Below are 18,746 nucleotides of genomic sequence, written 5' to 3'. Positions count from 1 at the left end.
TTTTATTGTGGAGAAAAATAAAGTATAATCCATGCGGCAGCTGACACAAGCTCAGACTGCACTAATGAACTACTTTCGAAGTGTAGTATTTATTGTGATCTATCATTATTAACATTGACACAGAAATCATCCACCACATCGATGGCCAAATGGTCTTCCTCTTATTGTGTTTAGAGGATCATTGCTGCTCATTATATTGGGGATAATCTACTTCTTCTTCCTCAAAATGAACTGTGAGTGTATTTATTTATCTTAGAGATACATCACAGTAACAGGCCCATCCAGCCCAGCATCCACACCACTTAATTACACCCACGTGACCAATTAACCTACAAACCCACATGTCTTTATGTTCACCTGACAGAGTAGATAAAGCATTGTTTTATCATCTTACTTGAAGATAACACCAAACAGTGCAGCATTCCCTCTGAACTACACTGGATTGTCAGCTTGGACTTTACGCTCTTCTCATTGTGAGTGAAACCCACAACCTTCTGACTAAAACAACAGGAATTCTGCAGATGCTGGAAATTCAAGCAACACACATAAAAGTTGCTGGTGAACGCAGAAGGCCAGGCAGCATCTCTAGGAAGAGGTGCAGTCGATGTTTCAGGCCGAGACCCTTCGTCAGGACTAACTGAAGGAAGAGTGAGTAAGGGATTTGAAAGTTGGAGGGGGAGGGGGAGATCCAAAATGATAGGAGAAGACAGGAGGGGGAGGGATGGAGCCAAGAGCTGGACAGGTGATAGGCAAAAGGGATACGAGAGGATCATGGGACAGGAGGTCCGGGAAGAAAGACGGGGGGGGGGAACCCAGACGATGGGCAAGGGGTATATTCAGAGGGACAGAGGGAGAAAAAGGAGAGTGAGAGAAAGAATGTGTGTATAAAAATAAGTAACAGATGGGGTACGAGGAGGAGGTGGGGCATCAGCGGAAGTTAGAGAAGTCGATGTTCATGCCATCAGGTTGGAGGCTACCCAGACGGACTATAAGGTGTTGTTCCTCCAACCTGAATGTGGCTTCATCTTTACAGTAGAGGAGGCCTTGGATAGACATGTCAGAATGGGAATGGGATGTGGAATTAAAATGTGTGGCCACTGGGAGATCCTGCTTTCTCTGGCGGACAGAGCGTAGATGTTCAGCAAAGCGGTCTCCCAGTCTGCGTCAGGTCTCGCCAATATATAAAAGGCCACATTGGGAGCACCGGACGCAGTATATCACCCCAGTCGACTCACAGGTGAAGTGATGCCTCACCTGGAAGGACTGTTTGGGGCCCTGAATGGTGGTAAGGGAGGAAGTGTAAGGGCATGTGTAGCACTTGTTCCGCTTACACGAATAAGTGCCAGGAGGGAGATCAGTGGGGAGGGATGGGGGGGACGAATGGACAAGGGAGTTGCGCAGGGAGCGATCCCTGCGGAATGCGGGGGGGGGGGGAGGGAAAGATGTGCTTAGTGGTGGGATCCCGTTGGAGGTGGCAGAAGTTACGGAGAATAATATGTTGGACCCGGAGGCTGGTGGGGTGATAGGTGAGGACCAGGGGAACCCTATTCCTAGTGGGGTGGCGGGAGGATGGAGTGAGAGCAGATGTACGTGAAATGGGGGAGATGCGTTTAAGAGCAGAGTTGATAGTGGAGGAAGGGAAGCCCCTTTCTTTAAAAAAGGAAGACATCTCCCTTGTCCTAGAATGAAAAGCCTCATCCTGAGAGCAGATGCGGCGGAGACAGAGGAATTGCCAGAAGGGGATGGCGTTTTTGCAAGAGACAGGGTGAGAAGAGGAATAGTCCAGATAGCTGTGAGAGTCAGTAGGCTTATAGTAGACATCAGCGGATAAGCTGTCTCCAGAGACAGAGACAGAAAGATCTAGAAAGGGGAGGGAGGTGTCGGAAATGGACCAGGTAAACTTGAGGGCAGGGTGAAAGTTGGAGGCAAAGTTAATAAAGTCAACGAGTTCTGCATGCGTGCAGGAAGCAGCGCCAATGCAGTCGTCGATGTAGCGAAGGAAAAGTGGGGGACAGATACCAGAATAGGCACGGAACATAGATTGTTCCACAAAGCCAACAAAAAGGCAGGCATAGCTAGGACCCATACGGGTGCCCATAGCTACACCTTTAGTTTGAAGGAAGTGGGAGGAGCCAAAGGAGAAATTATTAAGAGTAGGGACTAATTCCGCTAGACGGAGCAGAGTGGTGGTAGAGGGGAACTGATTAGGTCTGGAATCCAAAAAGAAGCGTAGAGCTTTGAGACCTTCCTGATGGGGGTTGGAAGTATATAGGGACTGGACATCCATGGTGAAAATAAAGCGGTGGGGGCCAGGGAACTTAAAATCGTCGAAAAGTTTAAGAGCGTGAGAAGTGTCACGAACATAGGTCGGAAGGGATTGAACAAGGGGGGATAAAACCGTGTCGAGGTATGCAGAAACAAGTTCGGTGGGGCAGGAGCAAGCTGAGACAACAGGTCGGCCAGGACAGGCAGGTTTGTGGATCTTGGGTAGGAGGTAGAAACGGGAAGTGCGAGGTGTTGGAACTATAAGGTTGGTAGCAGTGGATGGGAGATCCCCTGAGCGGATAAAGTCGGTGATGGTGTGGGAGACAATGGCCTGGTGCTCCTTAGTGGGGTCACGATCGAGGGGTAAATAAGAGGAGGTATCCGCGAGTTGTCGCTGTGCCTTGGCAAGGTAGAGGTCAGTACGCCAGACTACAACAGCACCCCCCTTATCGGCGGGTTTAATAATAAGGTTAGGATTAGTGCGGAGGGAGTGAAGAGCAGAGCGTTCCGAAGGAGTGAGGTTGGAATGGGGACAAGGTGCGGTGAAGTCGAGACGATTGATGTCCCGTCAGCAGTTAGCGATAAAGAGATCCAGAGCAGGCAGAAGACCAGAGCGGGGTGTCCATGAAGAAGAGGAGGGTTGAAGACGGGAGAAGGGGTCATCGGTGGGGGTGGAAGAGTCCTTGCCGAAGAAGTAGGCTCGGAGACGGAGACGGCGGAAGAAAAGTTCCGCATCATGGCGAACACGGAACTCGCTGAGGTGTGGGAGAAGGGGGACAAACGTGAGGCCCTTACTGAGGACAGAGCGTTCTGCCTCCGACAGTTGAAGGTCGGAGGGGATGGTAAAGACCCGGCACGGATGAGAGCTGGGATCAGAGGGGGGAGGGGGGAGGCTGGGGGTGTCAGTGGAGAGGGGAGGGTTGGGGTGAGAGGAAGATGGAGCCTCTGAGGGCCCAGAAGCTGACGGTGGGATCTGAGGGAGACGGGATTGCAGAGTATTGGTGGGGGAAGGGGAGACGGGAGTCACAATAGCAGCACATAAAGACCCGGCCTGGAGTTCAAGGCTGGAGTCGCAGTTGGCGGTTGCGCAATCATTTTGAATGTCTCCATGGTCGTTGCTGGAGTCCAGTCCCTATATACTTCCATCCCCCATCAGGAAGGTCTCAAAGCTCTACGCTTCTTTTTGGATTCCAGACCTAATCAGTTCCCCTCTACCACCACTCTGCTCCGTCTAGCGGAATTAGTCCTTACTCTTAATAATTTCTCCTTTGGCTCCTCCCACTTCCTTCAAACTAAAGGTGTAGCTATGGGCACCCGTATGGGTCCTAGCTATGCCTGCCTTTTTGTTGGCTTTGTGGAACAATCTATCTTCTGTGCCTATTCTGGTATCTGTCCCCCACTTTTCCTTCGCTACATCGACGACTGCATTGGCGCTGCTTCCTGCACGCATGCAGAACTCGTTGACTTTATTAACTTTGCCTCCAACTTTCACCCTGCCCTCAGGTTTACCTGGTCCATTTCTGACACCTCCCTCCCCTTTCTAGATCTTTCTGTCTCTGTCTCTGGAGACAGCTTATCCACTGATGTCTACTATAAGCCCACTGACTCTCACAGCTATCTGGACTATTCCTCTTCTCACCCTGTCTCTTGCAAAAACGCCATCCCCTTCTCGCAATTCCTCCGTCTCCGCCGCATCTGCTCACAGGATGAGGTTTTTCATTCTAGGATGACGGAGATGTCTTCCTTTTTTAAAGAAAGGGGCTTCCCTTCCTCCACTATCAACTCTGCTCTTAAACGCATCTCCCCCATTTCACGTACATCTGCTCTCACTCCATCCTCCCGCCACCCCACTAGGAATAGGGTTCCCCTGGTCCTCACCTACCACCCCACCAGCCTCCGGGTCCAACATATTATTCTCCGTAACTTCCGCCACCTCCAACGGGATCCCACCACTAAGCACATCTTTCTCTCCCCCCCCCCCGCATTCCGCAGGGATCGCTCCCTGCGCAACTCCCTTGTCCATTCGTCCCCCCCATCCCTCCCCACTGATCTCCCTCCTGGCACTTATCCGTGTAAGCAGAACAAGTGCTACACATGCCCTTACACTTCTTCCCTTACCACCATTCAGGGCCCCAAACAGTCCTTCTAGGTGAGGCAACACTTCACCTGTGAGTCGACTGGGGTGATATACTGCGTCCGGTGCTCCCAATGTGGCCTTTTATATATTGGCGAGACCTGACGCAGACTGGGAGACCGCTTTGCTGAACATCTACGCTCTGTCCGCCAGAGAAAGCAGGATCTCCCAGTGGCCACACATTTTAATTCCACATCCCATTCCCATTCTGACATGTCTATCCACGGCCTCCTCTACTGTAAAGATGAAGCCACATTCAGGTTGGAGGAACAACACCTTATATTCCGTCTGGGTAGCCTCCAACCTGATGGCATGAACATTGACTTCTCTAACTTCCGCTGATGCCCCACCTCCTCCTCGTACCCCATCTGTTACTTATTTTTATACACACATTCTTTCTCTCACTCTCCTTTTTCTCCCTCTGTCCCTCTGAATATACCCCTTGACCATCCTCTGGGTTCCCCCACCCTCCCTTGTCTTTCTTCCCGGACCTCCTGTCCCATGATCCTCTGGTATCCCTTTTGCCAATCACCTGTCCAGCTCTCGGCTCCATCCCTCCCCCTCCTGTCTTCTCCTATCATTTTGGATCTCCCACTCCCCCTCCAACTTTCAAATCCCTTACTCACTCTTCCTTCAGTTAGTCCTGACGAAGGGTCTCGGCCTGAAACGTCGACTGCACCTCTTCCTAGAGATGCTGCCTGGCCTGCTGCGTTCACCAGCAACTTTTATGTGTGTTACCTTCTGACTAAAGGCTGATTTATACTTGTGCGTGCAGGCCACACCGTAGCCTACGTAAGTGGCCTATGCCGTTGTCAGCATTTATACTTGTGCATTGGTGTGTCTGCGTCGCTCTGCAATTCATTGCCAAAACGCTAGTTGGCGGTAGGGTTTTTTATGCCACTGTGTTGAGTTTTTTCCTGTACTTCAAACAATGGCGATTGAAACTGAGCTCATCATGTTGGAGTTGGAGTTCATGTTGAGCTAAGAACGCTCAACTCATGTTCTTCTTCTCTCTTCTCTCTCAATTCTGAAATGGCGGAGAAGAAGAAGCAACCGGAAATGCGTAGGAGGAAATGTGATGCTACCAAGTGGACCAATCAGAGTTGTTGCGGTCTGCGTCGCCGCAACGCGTAGTTATATTTTGGGAGAGGTGCACATTAGGCTACGGCGTAGGGTTTAGCGTAGAGTACAGCATAGGGTACGTGGCTACGTCGTACCTACGGCGTATATTTGACGCAGATGTATAAATTGGGCTTTAGTGTCAAGATTGCTATCCTATCCCCTGAGCCATGGCTGACAGGTGATAGCCTGTGCTTCCATACACCTGACTGCTCTTCTGTTCCTCACTCTCTTTTGCATTCACTCTTCATCATCTGGTTCACCATTCAGACAAGCAGGATAGAGTACATGGAGCATAAACACAGGAGTCTCTGCGGAGACTGGAAATTTTGAGCGACACACATAAAATGCTGGAGGACCTCAGCAAGTGAGGCAGGGAAATAAACAGTCAGACTTTCAGGTCTTGGCCGAAAACATCAACTGTTTATTCCCCTTCATAGATGCTGCCTGATTTCCTGAATTTCTCCAGCATTTGTGTTGGTGTGTTGTTCAGGTATATGGATCAGACTTCAATAATATACAAAACTTAAACACTATTATACTCCATATGTTGCAAAAGTTTTATGACATTAACCTGTTTCTGATTATTTTGAAGACAGTTTGTAATTGCTGGAATTTTTTTTTCATCTTTCAAGGACTTTGATCTCAGGAGTGATAGCCGTGACAATCAATTCCTAAGGGCCTTTCAAGAAAGTAATAGTCAGCTGCTTTCTTGAAATGTTGCAGTCTAGGCAGTGTTGGTGCTGCAAAGTGGGGATATCAAGCAGTAGTAAATCAAGGCAGCTGGACACTGTGTTATCTAGAAGAGGTTTCACCACTCATCTGAGAGGCTTCTTCCGTTCTGATCCACGGTGGGTAGTTTTGCGGCTTATAAACTCTGTGAGTTGTTTAAAGATATAGCAATCACATGAGGATTGTTAAGAGTCACAGAGGTAATGAGAGGGTCATTAGTGTTACCTTTGCGTGAATGGAGGTGTGAACTAATATGGAGAAGCTGGGGTAGATATGCTAGGACTGTACGTTAAGTAGCTGATAGGTGGTGTCGTACTCTACCCTCTCTGTTCAGGGACAGGTTTTCCAGTTGGACAAAGATGGCTTCTTTAACCACTCTCTCAAACCACCTATCCTCCCTGTCCAAAATGTGCACATTGTTATCATCAAAGGAGTGTCCCTTGTCCTTAAGGTGTAGATACGACTTCCGCTGATGCTCAGTTGAATTTGTGCCACTCTTGATCTTCATGGGTAGAGTCGAGGGAGAGTTGGTCACACTGCTTGACAGACAGTTCATACTCATGGATCCTTGTGGATCGTTTTCTCCCAGTGTGGCCAACGTAATGTTTGCCGCAGATCCCACCTTGGATTTTGTAGACCACATTGATCCTTTAGTTCCACCATGCTGCAGGTTCACATACAGATCAGATCCTAAATGATCACAGCAACCACCCAAGTGCACACAAGAAGAGCTGTATTAAACCCTTGTTCCAAAGAGCAGAGACACACTGCAGCATGGCAAAACTCAAATATAAAGAGGGAAAACATGTCTTTAAAATATTTGCATGAATGGATACTCACGAACTTCATACGAAGATGCCTACAAGGTCGACAAAACACCAACCAAGGAGCAACCAAATGGGCTGTCATTCCATAGATTCAAAATATGTCAGAAATGTCAGCCCGACTGCTCCAAGAGCATAGAGTTTCAGTCGCATACAAGCCATAGCAACATTGAAGAGGGTACTTTGCAGACCGCAAAAACAAACCAAGCAATTAGGCAAGATCACTGTGGTCTACAAAATCCCGTGCAGGGATTGCAACAAATATTATGTCTGCCAAACTGGGAGAAAACTGTCAACAAGGATCTATTTACATCAACTGGCTGTAAAGCCACATGACCAACTCTATCCATGAAGGTCAAGAGGGGCATAAATTCGGCTGGGCATCAGTGAAAGTCATAGTGCAAGTGAGCATGCAGCATGCAAGAAAATTCCTAGAAGTGTGGTTTCCCGAACAATTCTGTAAACAAGCAGTAGATCTCGATCCTACTTATGAGTCAATGCAGGCAAAATTCCTGACTATAAGGCACAAAATTCACCGCACTAGAAATCAGTGACAAGATTTCCTCCCAACAGAATGACTGAGTTATCGAAGTGACAACCAATCAGATATTGAAAAGAATATGAAGGCCAAGGATTTGGAGGGCACACCACAAGCAGCAACACACTGACAATGTCTCCTCATATGGTGACAAAACATTTGCAAGTAAATTGCCAGGATCGGAGAACCATTCAACCTAACCATTAAAGTTTCCCTATGACACTCATGGCTAACATCACCACTTCCACTTATTTCCTTAAAGATACATTTATCATAAGGGAAGGCAAGTTATGCACTCCTCCATGGGCAGTCCAAGATCCACGGAAGTTGAATTGTTCACTGTTAAGTCCCCAAGACATCTAACATGTAGTCCCCCGGAATATCCATCAAATTCATGCATAGAAACATATTTGATTTCCCTGTTGCTGAATGGGTTTCTCCCAGGTACCCTGGATCCCCCCCATATCTCATAGACACACAGTTCGGCAGGGTAATTGGTCACTGTGAATACTTTATACTTTATACTTCATTGTCGCCAAACAATTGATACTAGAGCGTACAATCATCACAGCGATATTTGATTCTGCTCTTCGTGCTCCCTGGAGTACAAATTGATAGTAAATATTAAAAATTTAAATTATAAATCATAAATAGAAATTAGAAAAGGGAAAGTAAGGTAGTGCAAAAAATCTGAGAGGCAGGTCCAGATATTTAGAGGGTATGGCCCAGATCCAGGTCACCTGATATATAGAATCTTGGGAATTTGATGGGAATGTGAAGAGAATAAAATGGGATTAGTGTCAGATTAATATTAACAGGTGAGGTCAATAGATTCTTGACCGGTCAGGGCATGAAGGGTTGGGGGAGAAGGCAGGAGATTGGGGCTGAGAGGAAATATGGATCAGCCATGATGAAATGGTGGAGCAGACGCAATGGGCCAACTGATCTAATTCTGCTCCTATCTCTTATGGTCTTGATGTTTGGAGCCAGTGGGTAGGCCAAAGGGTTGTTTTCCATAGCTATGTGACTCTTTGACTTTATGGCACTAGGCCATCCCATGACTTAAGGCAACCTCGCCATAAATTCAAGGATTAGTATAACTTGCATGATGATAATAAGCTTACAATGTAAAGTAATCATCAGTAGAGGAGAATAGGACAGGAATCATTCTAATATACCTTCCTGCAAGTTTAAAAGGCTGCCGTATGCAGTCAACAATTAGAATATGAAAGATGTTGCTTTCAAGAATGTCCATCAGATCTGTGAAGACCTGTGGATTACCCAAAATTCCCAGGCTCACAGGTGAGTAGGTTCCTTCTTCCCAAAACCTATACCGTGTCTCTCTCTTCACAGCTGCTGCCTGATCTGCTGAGCATCTCCAACATTTTCTGTTCTTAGTTTGAGATTTTGTTTTGTTTCTATACTTGTAGCACCCACCTGGTTAATCTGTTTTTGAGGTAATTAAAATAAAAGTGTATTCACTAATTTCCCATCTAATCAAATACCTATCTTATTCTCCCAGAGTTCTTAGTCTTTCAATTGGCTTCACGCACTTTGAGGTGAATGGTAAAACACATTGATTTGTTCCGCAAAAAGAAACATCTTTGGTTTTCTTTCCAGATGTCGATGACCTGCCAGTGAATAGATAGTCTAAAAACATTGAAATCAACAATGGAGTAGGAGCATTCCCAATTCTCATTTCAATGTAATAGCCAACTAAAATGTGCAGAGTATCTTAGGAACTGGAATTACACAGTAATGGAGATACATAGCAGGCCATCAGAAACACATATTGCTATAGCATATGTAGCTAAGCAATTTACAGCAGCACATTATCTCCGACCAATAGAACAAAATCAATGTGAACAGCTTGTTAATTATGCTATCAATGTTTACTGCTGAGATCCAAAAAAATTGTCAGAAAGAAAACCCAGCCTATTAGTTTTATGATGGCAATGAGATCATTCAGAGAAATGCATTATAGACCATTTAATTCTATGTCATTGTTCTTAGATATGCCATTTAGAGATAATTAATTAAAGGTTGGCATGATGATATAGGCAAGGGGTATGGTGAGGCATATTTTAATTTGTCTCATGATCCCCCTTCCTTGCATGTAGGCAAGGACAGGATTAAGTATGCCATACTCAATACCAGTGGCTGCCAAACATTATTTAGGCCACAAATTCCCTGAAGAATGTAAGTTTGCAAACAGATACTTTCTTGATTCTCTGCAGCTATATCTTTATGTTTTTGTCAGAGTTATTGTTGTATCCCAAGTCTGCCTAATGCATTTATGTACCGGGATAAACAGGTTATAACAGCTTTTAGCATTCCTCTGAAGGGTGATCTGATTTATGATACATTCTAAAGTTCAAAGTTCAAAGGAAAATTTATTATCAGAATACATGCATGTCACAACATACAACCCTGAGATTATTTTTTCTGCGGGCATTCCCATGATGACTTAACTTATGAAGACATTGTTAAATCACAGTCAAATGAAATAATTAGAAATTTGCTAATGTTTATTTTCCTACCCAACCTATACAGATTTTCAAATCCTACCAAGTGTTTACATTTTCCTATTTCTTATATCTGTGTTTATCCAAAAAATGTAATTACTCCATCATTGGGGGCCATGTCTTCTGCTACCAAATGCCCTAAGCTCTCGAATTCCTTCTCAATCTTTCTCCTTCTCTATTTCTCTCTCATCATTTATAAGGTTCCCGCAAACCTATTATCTTGACAAAGATATTTTTCCCAATAACTCTTGCTGCAGCTCCTTCAGTGTCAGATACTGCTTGGTTAAACATCTCAGGATGTGTTGCTAAGGATACTACATCAATACAGTCAGTGGTTGTAGATGGCACTTTCTGTAATAATAGTATTGAAACAGTGGAGAGGAGTGACAGAGACCTGTCAAAAAGTTGAGCAGTAAATACAGAAAGAAGAAATGAACAATGTATTTTGTAAATAGGATGAAGTGTCTATGCTTAGAAAGTTACAGAGCAATGAGCAAATCCTAAGGGCCAACTGCTAACCGAACATGTTGAAATGTTCTATATAACAGAACTCCCTTAACACCACTGAATAACCACGGAAGATTATGTCATTGAAAATAATTGCTGAATGGTCGCATCTTCTGAAAGTGGCCTGTCATTGCATAACGTTATTAATGAGAAGTAGTTGTTCTATTCACTTTGATGGCTTTGCATCAGCCTTTGTGGCCAATTTTGTAGATGATACGAACATAGGTAGAGGGGCAGGTAATGTTGATAAAGAAGGTAGTCTGCAAAATGACCTAAATTAGGGGAATGGACTAAGAAGTGGCAGATGGAATACAATGTAGGAAAATGTACGGTCATGCACTGTGGAAGAAATTCAAAGCAAATTTATTGTCAAAGTACATATATGTCACTATATACAGACCTGAGATTAATTTCTTGTGGGCATTCACTGTAAATACAAGAAGCACAACAGAATCAATGAAAGACCGCCACCAACAGAACAAAAAAACCATCAAGGTAAAAAAGACAAGAAACTGTGTTTCATGAATCATGACTGATCCATTTTCCCTCTCAGTCCCAATCTTCTGCCTTCTCCCAGTATCCCTTCAGGTCCTGACCAATCAAGAATCTATCAACCTTTGTCTTAAATATACTTAAATACTTGGCTTCCACAGCTTTCTGTGGCAATGACTTCCACAGATTCATCACTCTCCGGCTAAAGAAATTCCTCCTCATCTCCGTTCAAAAAGGATGCCCCTCTATTCTGAGGTTGTGTCCTCAGGCCTTAAGGCTCTCTCACAATAGGAAACATCCTCTCCACATCCATTCTATTATGGCCTTTCACTGTTTGATAGGTGTAAATTAGGTCACCCCTCATTCTTCTGAATTCCAGTGAATGCAGGCCCAGAGCCATCAAATGCTCTTCATATGACAAGCCATTTAATCCTGGGATCATTTTCATGAGCCTCCTTTGCACCCTCTCCAGTTTCAACACATTCTTTCAAAGATAAGGGGCCCAAAACTGCTCACAATACCCCAAATGAGGCCTCAACAGTACTTTATAAAGCCTCAACGTTACATCTTTGCTTCTATATTCTGGTCCTCTTGGAATGAATGCTAACATTGCATTTGCCTTCTTCATCACTGACTCAACATGCACATTATTTTTGTGCGTCAGGTTTTTGTATTTTCTCTCCATTTAGAAGATAGTCAACCCTTTCATTTCTTCCACCAAAGTACATGACCATACACTTCTTGACACTGTATTCCACCTGCCAATTCTTTTCCCAATCTCCTAATTTGCCTAAGTCTTTCTGTAGAATCTTTACTTTCTCAAAGCTATCTGTCCCACCTCCTATCTTTGTATCGGCTGCAAACTTTGCAACAAAGCCATCAATTCCATCATCCAAAACACTGACCTATAAAGTAAAAAGCAGTAGTCCCAATACAACCAGAAAAGGCTCCCTTTATTCTCGCTCTTTGCCTCTTGCCAGTCAGACACTGCTTATCCATGCTAGATTCTTTCATGGGCTCATAACTTGTTAAGCAACCTCATGTGTAACACCTTGTCAAAGGCCTTCGAAAATCCAAGTACACAACATCAACCAATTCTCCTTTGTCTATCCTGATTGTTATTTCTTCAAAGAATTCTAATAGATTTGTCAGGCAAGTTTTTCCCTTGAGGAAACCATGCTGACTACGATCGATTTTATCATGTGTCTCCAAGTACTGCAAAACCACCTCCTCAACAATTGACTCCAACATCTTCCCAACTACTGAGTCAGACTAACTGGCCTATGATTTCCTTTCATCTGCCTCTCTTCCTTCTTGAAGAGTAGAGTGACTTTTGCAATTTTCCAGTCTTCCAGAACCATTCCAGAATCTAGTGATTCTTGAAAGATCATTACTAGTGCCTCCACAATCTCTTCAGCCACCTCTTTCAGAACCATGGGGTGTACACCATCTGGTCCAGGTGACTTCAGACCTTTCAGTTTCCCAAGGACCTTCTCCCTAGTAATGGTAACTTCACATACTTCCTCCGCACTGTTAGTGTCTTCCACAGTGAAGACTGATGCAAAATACTTATTCAGTTTGTCCACCATTCCCTTGTCCCCCATTACCACCTCTCCAGCATCGTTTTCCAGTGGTCCAATATCAACTCTCAACTCTCTTTTACACATTATGTATCTGAAGAAACTTTTGGTATCCTCTTTAATATTATTGGCTAGCTTAATTTAGTATTCCATCTTTACCTACTTAATGTATTTTAGCTGCCTTCTGTTGATTTTGAAAGCTTCCCAGTCCTCTAAATTCCCACTAATTTTTGCTCTATTATATGCCTTTTCTTTGGCTTTTATGTTGGCTTTTTCTCTTGCTAGCTATGGTTGTGTTATCTTGCCTTTAGAATAATTCTTCTTCTTTGGGATGCATACATCTCATGCCTTCTGAATTGCTTCCAAAAATTCTGCTCTGCCGTCATCTCTGCTGGTGTCCTTTTCCAATGAATTCTAGCCAACTCCTCTCTCATGCCTCTGTAATTCCCTTTACTCCACTGTAATGCTGATACATCTGACATTAGCTTCTCCTTCTCAAATTTCAGGGTGAATTTGATAACATATGATTGCTTTCCACTAGAGTTCTGTTTACTACAAGCTCTCTAATCAATTCTGTTTCACTGCACAACATCCAATTCAGAATAGCTGATCTTCTAGTGGGCTCCACCATGAGCTCCTCTAAAACACCATCTCGTGGGCACTCTTAAAATTCCCCCTCTTGGGATCCAGCACCAATCTGATTTTCCCAATGTACCTGCATATTGAAATCACCCATGACTATTGTAACATTACCCTTTGGCATGTATTTTTTAATCTCCGGTTGTTACTTGTAGGCCACCTCCTTACTACTGTTTGGGATAGGTATATAATTCCATCAAGGTCTTTTTACCTTTGCAGTTCCTTAGCTCTGTCCACAATGATTCAACAGCTTCTGATCCTATGTCACCTCTTTCTAAATGATTTAATTTCATATTTTACCACCCCCTCTGCCTTCCTGCCTGTCCTTTAGATACAAGGCGTATCCTTGAATATTAAGCTCCCAGCTATAATCTTCATTCAGCCATGATTCAGGGATATCTGAATCATCATACTTGCCATTCTGCAAGTATGCTACAAGTTCATCAGCCTTATTCCATATACTGCGCACATTCTGTCCTGTGTTCAGCCTTTTCAATTTTTCTGCCTTTTACGTTGCAACTCATCCTGTTGACTACAATTTTGCCCTGTCATCAACCTTTCCTTGCTAGTAATCTCACGACACATTGCCTCTGTTTGTAAACCGGCTGCCTCATCTTCAGCACTATCACTCCTGTTCCCATTCCCCTGCCAAATTAGTTTAAACCCAGCCACACAACTCTAACCAACCTGCCCGCAAGGATATTGGACCCCCTAAATTTCAGGCATAACCGTCCCTTTTGTACAGGTCATACCTTCCCCAGAAGAGATCCCAATGATCCATAAACCTGTACCCTTGCCCCCGTACCAGTTCCTCAACCACGCATTCACCTGCCAAATCATTCTATTCTTACCCTCACTGGTACGTGGCACAGGCAGCAATCCTGAGATTACTATCCTGGAGATCCTGTTTCTCAACTTTCTACTTAGCTCCCTAAAATCTCTCTTCAGGACCTTTTCACCTCTTCTACCTATGTCATTGGTACCAATATGTACCAAGACTTTTGCCTGCTCACCCTCCCCCTTGAGAATACATTGGACATGATCCAAGTCATCCCTGATCCTCGCACCAGGGAGGCAACATACTATTCGAGTGTCTCTACTGCACCCACAGAACCTCGTCTCTGTTCCTCTGACATAGGAATCTCCTATCAAACCCTGCAGTCCTCGCCACTTCTCTGCTCATCTGGGCCACAGCATCAGACTCAGTGCCAGAGACCTGGTTACTGTGGCTGCCCCCCCCCCCACCCCCGCCTTCAAAAGTTGTGTACTTATTATTGAGGGGAACAGCCACAGATGTACTCTGCACTGGCTGTGCATTTCCCCTCCTTCTCCTGAGAGTCACCCAGTTACCTGTCTCCTGCAATCTAGGGGTAAGTACCTCCCTGTAGCTCCTGTCTATCACCTCCATATGAGTCAAAGGTCAGACATTGTTCAGACCACATTTGGAGTATTGTGAGCAGTTTTGTACACCATATTTAAGAAAGGATGTGCTGGCATTGGAGAGAGTCCAGAGGAGGTTCACAAGAATGATCCCAGAAATGAAAGAGCTAATGAATGGGAGTGTGTGATGGTCTGGGCCTGTACCCACTGGAGTTTAGAAGAATGAGGAGGGATCTCATTGAAACCTATTGAATACTGAAAGGAGAATACAAAATTGTCCCTTTAGACCAGAGTTAGGAGGAATTTCTTTAGACAGAGAGTGGTGAATTTGTGGAATTCATTGCCACAGAGGCTGTGCAGGCCAAATCATTGGGTATATTTAAAACAGTGTTTGATAGGTTCTTGAGAAGGCAGGAAAGTGGGGTTGAATGGGAAAATAAATCAACTGTGATTGAATAGCAGAGCAGACTTTTTTTTTGGCGTGTGCCTGCGTGCGTGCGAGTCTGTGCGTCTGCGTCTGCGTGTGCGCTCATGCACGTCTGTGCTTGTGCGTGTGCGCTCATGCACGTCTGTGCTTGTGCGTGTGCCTGCGTCCGTGCGTCCATGTGTGCTTCTGTGATGTTGTCTTTTTCATGGCTTTTACAAGGCATGGAGCGAGAGAGAGACTGGGTGGCGTCCAACTCCTCACACAAACACTTTCACAGTATTTTTCCCTTTACCTTACGAGGTCGATTTGCGATCTTGACACTCAACCCGGCAAGGATGGAAAGCATACTCGGGAACGGACCTGAGTGGTTTCGAACCTGGGAACCTCCGCTCCCGGGTCCAGCGCCGATGTCATTGCGCCACCAGCCAGCCTGGCAGAGCAGACTTGATGGGTCGAATAACCTAATTCTGCTCCTATCTGTTACAGTCTTATGGTCATTTTTTGATTTGGATACCGTTCTTCAGGGTAACAAGAATAAAACTGGTAAAGGTTCATTCTGCTTGTAATTCATCCTTCTTGCAGGTGAAGATGCCTGAAGTTAAAATAGTTGTAGAGTTGTAGAAAGAGGAAGAGAGGGCTTCGGAATGTATCAACATTATGATATTCCCATTATTTGCACTGTACACCATCCAATTGTGTCTTTGCAGAGAACATCACATTAAAAACATCCTGAATACAGTACCTACGATCTATGCATATTACTGTGTCATTGTCCTGAAACATACTCTATCTCTCTCCAAAGATATTGCCTGATCTGTTGAATATTTCTTATATTTTCCAATTTCAGTTCAAATTTCCAGCAACTATCTTTCTTTGTATGTCCATGTGGAACTTTCTAGTGAGTGCTGAAAACAGCAATGGTTTAAGGCAAAATAATAGTGGCTTGCGTGATTTTCTCAATGAGCATTTGCAAACCTTCTGCAATTGCCATTCATCACACAACAGCATAAGCCCATGCACCACAAGGTTTTCATCATCTGCAGGGCAACTGGTTGAAGTGCTGAGGAAGGCACTCAAGATTATTTTTGTAAAACATAATGAGAAAGTTTTAGGCAATGCCAGCACTTACTGCCCAAACTAATTACTTCTGAGCTGCGTAGCTTTCTTTGCTATTTTGGAGGGCAGTTAATAATTAATAACATTCTAGTGGGTGCAGTCAGACTGCAAAAAAGCAGCATGCTGCCACCCATAAGGGGTTAGTAAACCAGATGCTGTTTTTATATTTACCATTAATGTACCACCTTTCAAAATCCATATTCACTTAACCACTAACCTTAAATTCACCAGTTTCTGTCATAGAGTCATAGAGTTGTACTGCATGGAAACACACCCTTCACCCCAACTTGTCCATGCCCGCCAGTTTAGTCCCATTTGCCTGCACTTGTTACCTGAGCCACACAGAAAGTGGTACAAGGTTAATTAGATCAGAGAGTTAACTGTATGGCTCAAATACCAGCGTGGAAGAAGTGGGTTTGAATTTATGGGATATTGGCACCAGTATTGGGGAAGGAGGGAGATGTACCAATGGGATGGGCTTCACCTGAAGTATACTGGGACCATGGTCCTGTTGAATTGCATAACTAGGGTTGTGGATAGGGCTTTAAACTAAATAATAGTGGTGGGATATGAACTCAGATTATTGGTTTGGATGTCTGGAATACTAATCCAGTACCATAACCATAATACCACCATATCTCTACATGCCCTACTAATTTGCTGCAGATTTAGGAAAATGGAGAAAGTTTAGTAAGTGTTTTAGCAGGTAGATCATCTTAATAGGCTGCTCATTTCATCTCCTCAATACATAGATTAAAAAGGAAATTGCACATACATAATTATGACATACTTTAGTTCCAATGCATAAAATGTCAACTTGTGTAGTGATATTTGTTCACCTACCCATACGCCACAGTGATAAATTACCTGACACACCTAAATACATGAGGTCAAATCAAATCACCTTTTCAGTCAATCACCTATTCCAAACTTGTTGGTTGAACCAAGCTATTTTTATATACCCTTGCTCTTACTACATCCATACAAACAGGTACGGCTGTGTAAGACAAAGTCTAGAGGGACTTAATTCAATTCAGATTAGACCTGACTTTGAGATTGAAGCTGTTGACAACAGTCAGCTGCATTGAAGAATCCCTTGTGCTGACACACAGCAGTGAATCTCTAATATTCGGTGTAGCTTCATACCCTGTCTCTGTAGTTCCTTGCACTGCAGTAAATTGAGGGTACACACCCTACAGGCAATCTAATCTTCAGTAATTTTAATATTTCTCTGTTTGATTACATGCTTATACCAGGATGTGAGCAATCACTCAAAAATGTTTTGGTTGATTGATGGGAAACATGGTTCATCCAACAATATACTTCCAGACTTATTAAGGACTGAAATTTGATTTGCAAAGACCATGCATAAATACTGAGTGCAGTAATGTGTCATTGTTGATTGATCTCTATTTTCGTTTATGCTCTGAGTGTTACAGAGGACCAGAGGGATGGTAGCAACCCCTGGAATACATCAATGATGCCACCACGTATTCTCGTCAGTTCAAGTCTCAAGGGGAATAATCTCTGCAGAGATTCAATTATATTGTTGTTTTACAGGGCAATGGAACTACACTGGGACAATACAAAGAGACTGAACCACACTGGGGTACAGAGCCACACTGTGATGTTATGGAACAAAGGAACCAAATTGGGATACTATGGAGATAGTGAAACATACGGGACATGACAGAGGGAATGAAATATACAGGGACATGATGAAGAGAGTGGAATGAAAAATGTAATCACTTTGCTGCCTTTGCTCTTTTTGATGGTAGAGTTCAGGTGTTTTGGGCTGTAGGTGAAGAAGCCTTCCTGATCAATTGCATCTATCATGATCACTAAAGACGCACACTGTACTATCTGGGACGCTCCCACTTCTTACTACTGCCATCACGGAGCAAGTACAGAAGCTGAAGACTCACCCTCAACATTGTAGCTTCTACCCCTCTGTCACCAGGTTTCTGAACAGTCCTTGTACCCATAACCATTATTTCTTTTTTGCACTATTTATTTATTTTGTAATTTATAGTAATTTTATGTCTACTACTGAAAAAAAACACATTTCACAACATTGAAGTCAGTGATTTAAAAAAAAACTGATACCAATTCTGCATGTTGGATATAGTGAATAAGCAGCCATGTTGATGGTGAAGGCAGCAAATGCTCGGGATGGTGGCTGATGTGCCAATTAAGCAAATTGCTTGATCTTGGATGGTGTTGAATTTTTATTCAGAGATACAGCATTGAACAGGCCGTACCGGCCCAATAATCCACACTGCCCAGCAAGCCATCTATTTAATCCTAGCCTAATCACAGGACAATTTACAATGACCAATTAACCTACTAACCGGTACATCTTTGGACTGAGGGAAGAAACCCATGTGGTCAGTGGAGAACAAAGAAATACCTTACAAACGACATTGAAATTGAGCACCAAGCTCTGACACCCTGAGCCGTAATAGCAT

The sequence above is a fragment of the Mobula hypostoma genome, chromosome 8 (assembly GCF_963921235.1).
Source record: "Mobula hypostoma chromosome 8, sMobHyp1.1, whole genome shotgun sequence".
Classification (NCBI taxonomy): Eukaryota; Metazoa; Chordata; class Chondrichthyes; order Myliobatiformes; family Myliobatidae; genus Mobula; species Mobula hypostoma.
The sequence above is the reverse complement of the archived record's forward strand: the minus strand, read 5'-3'. Positions refer to the sequence as shown.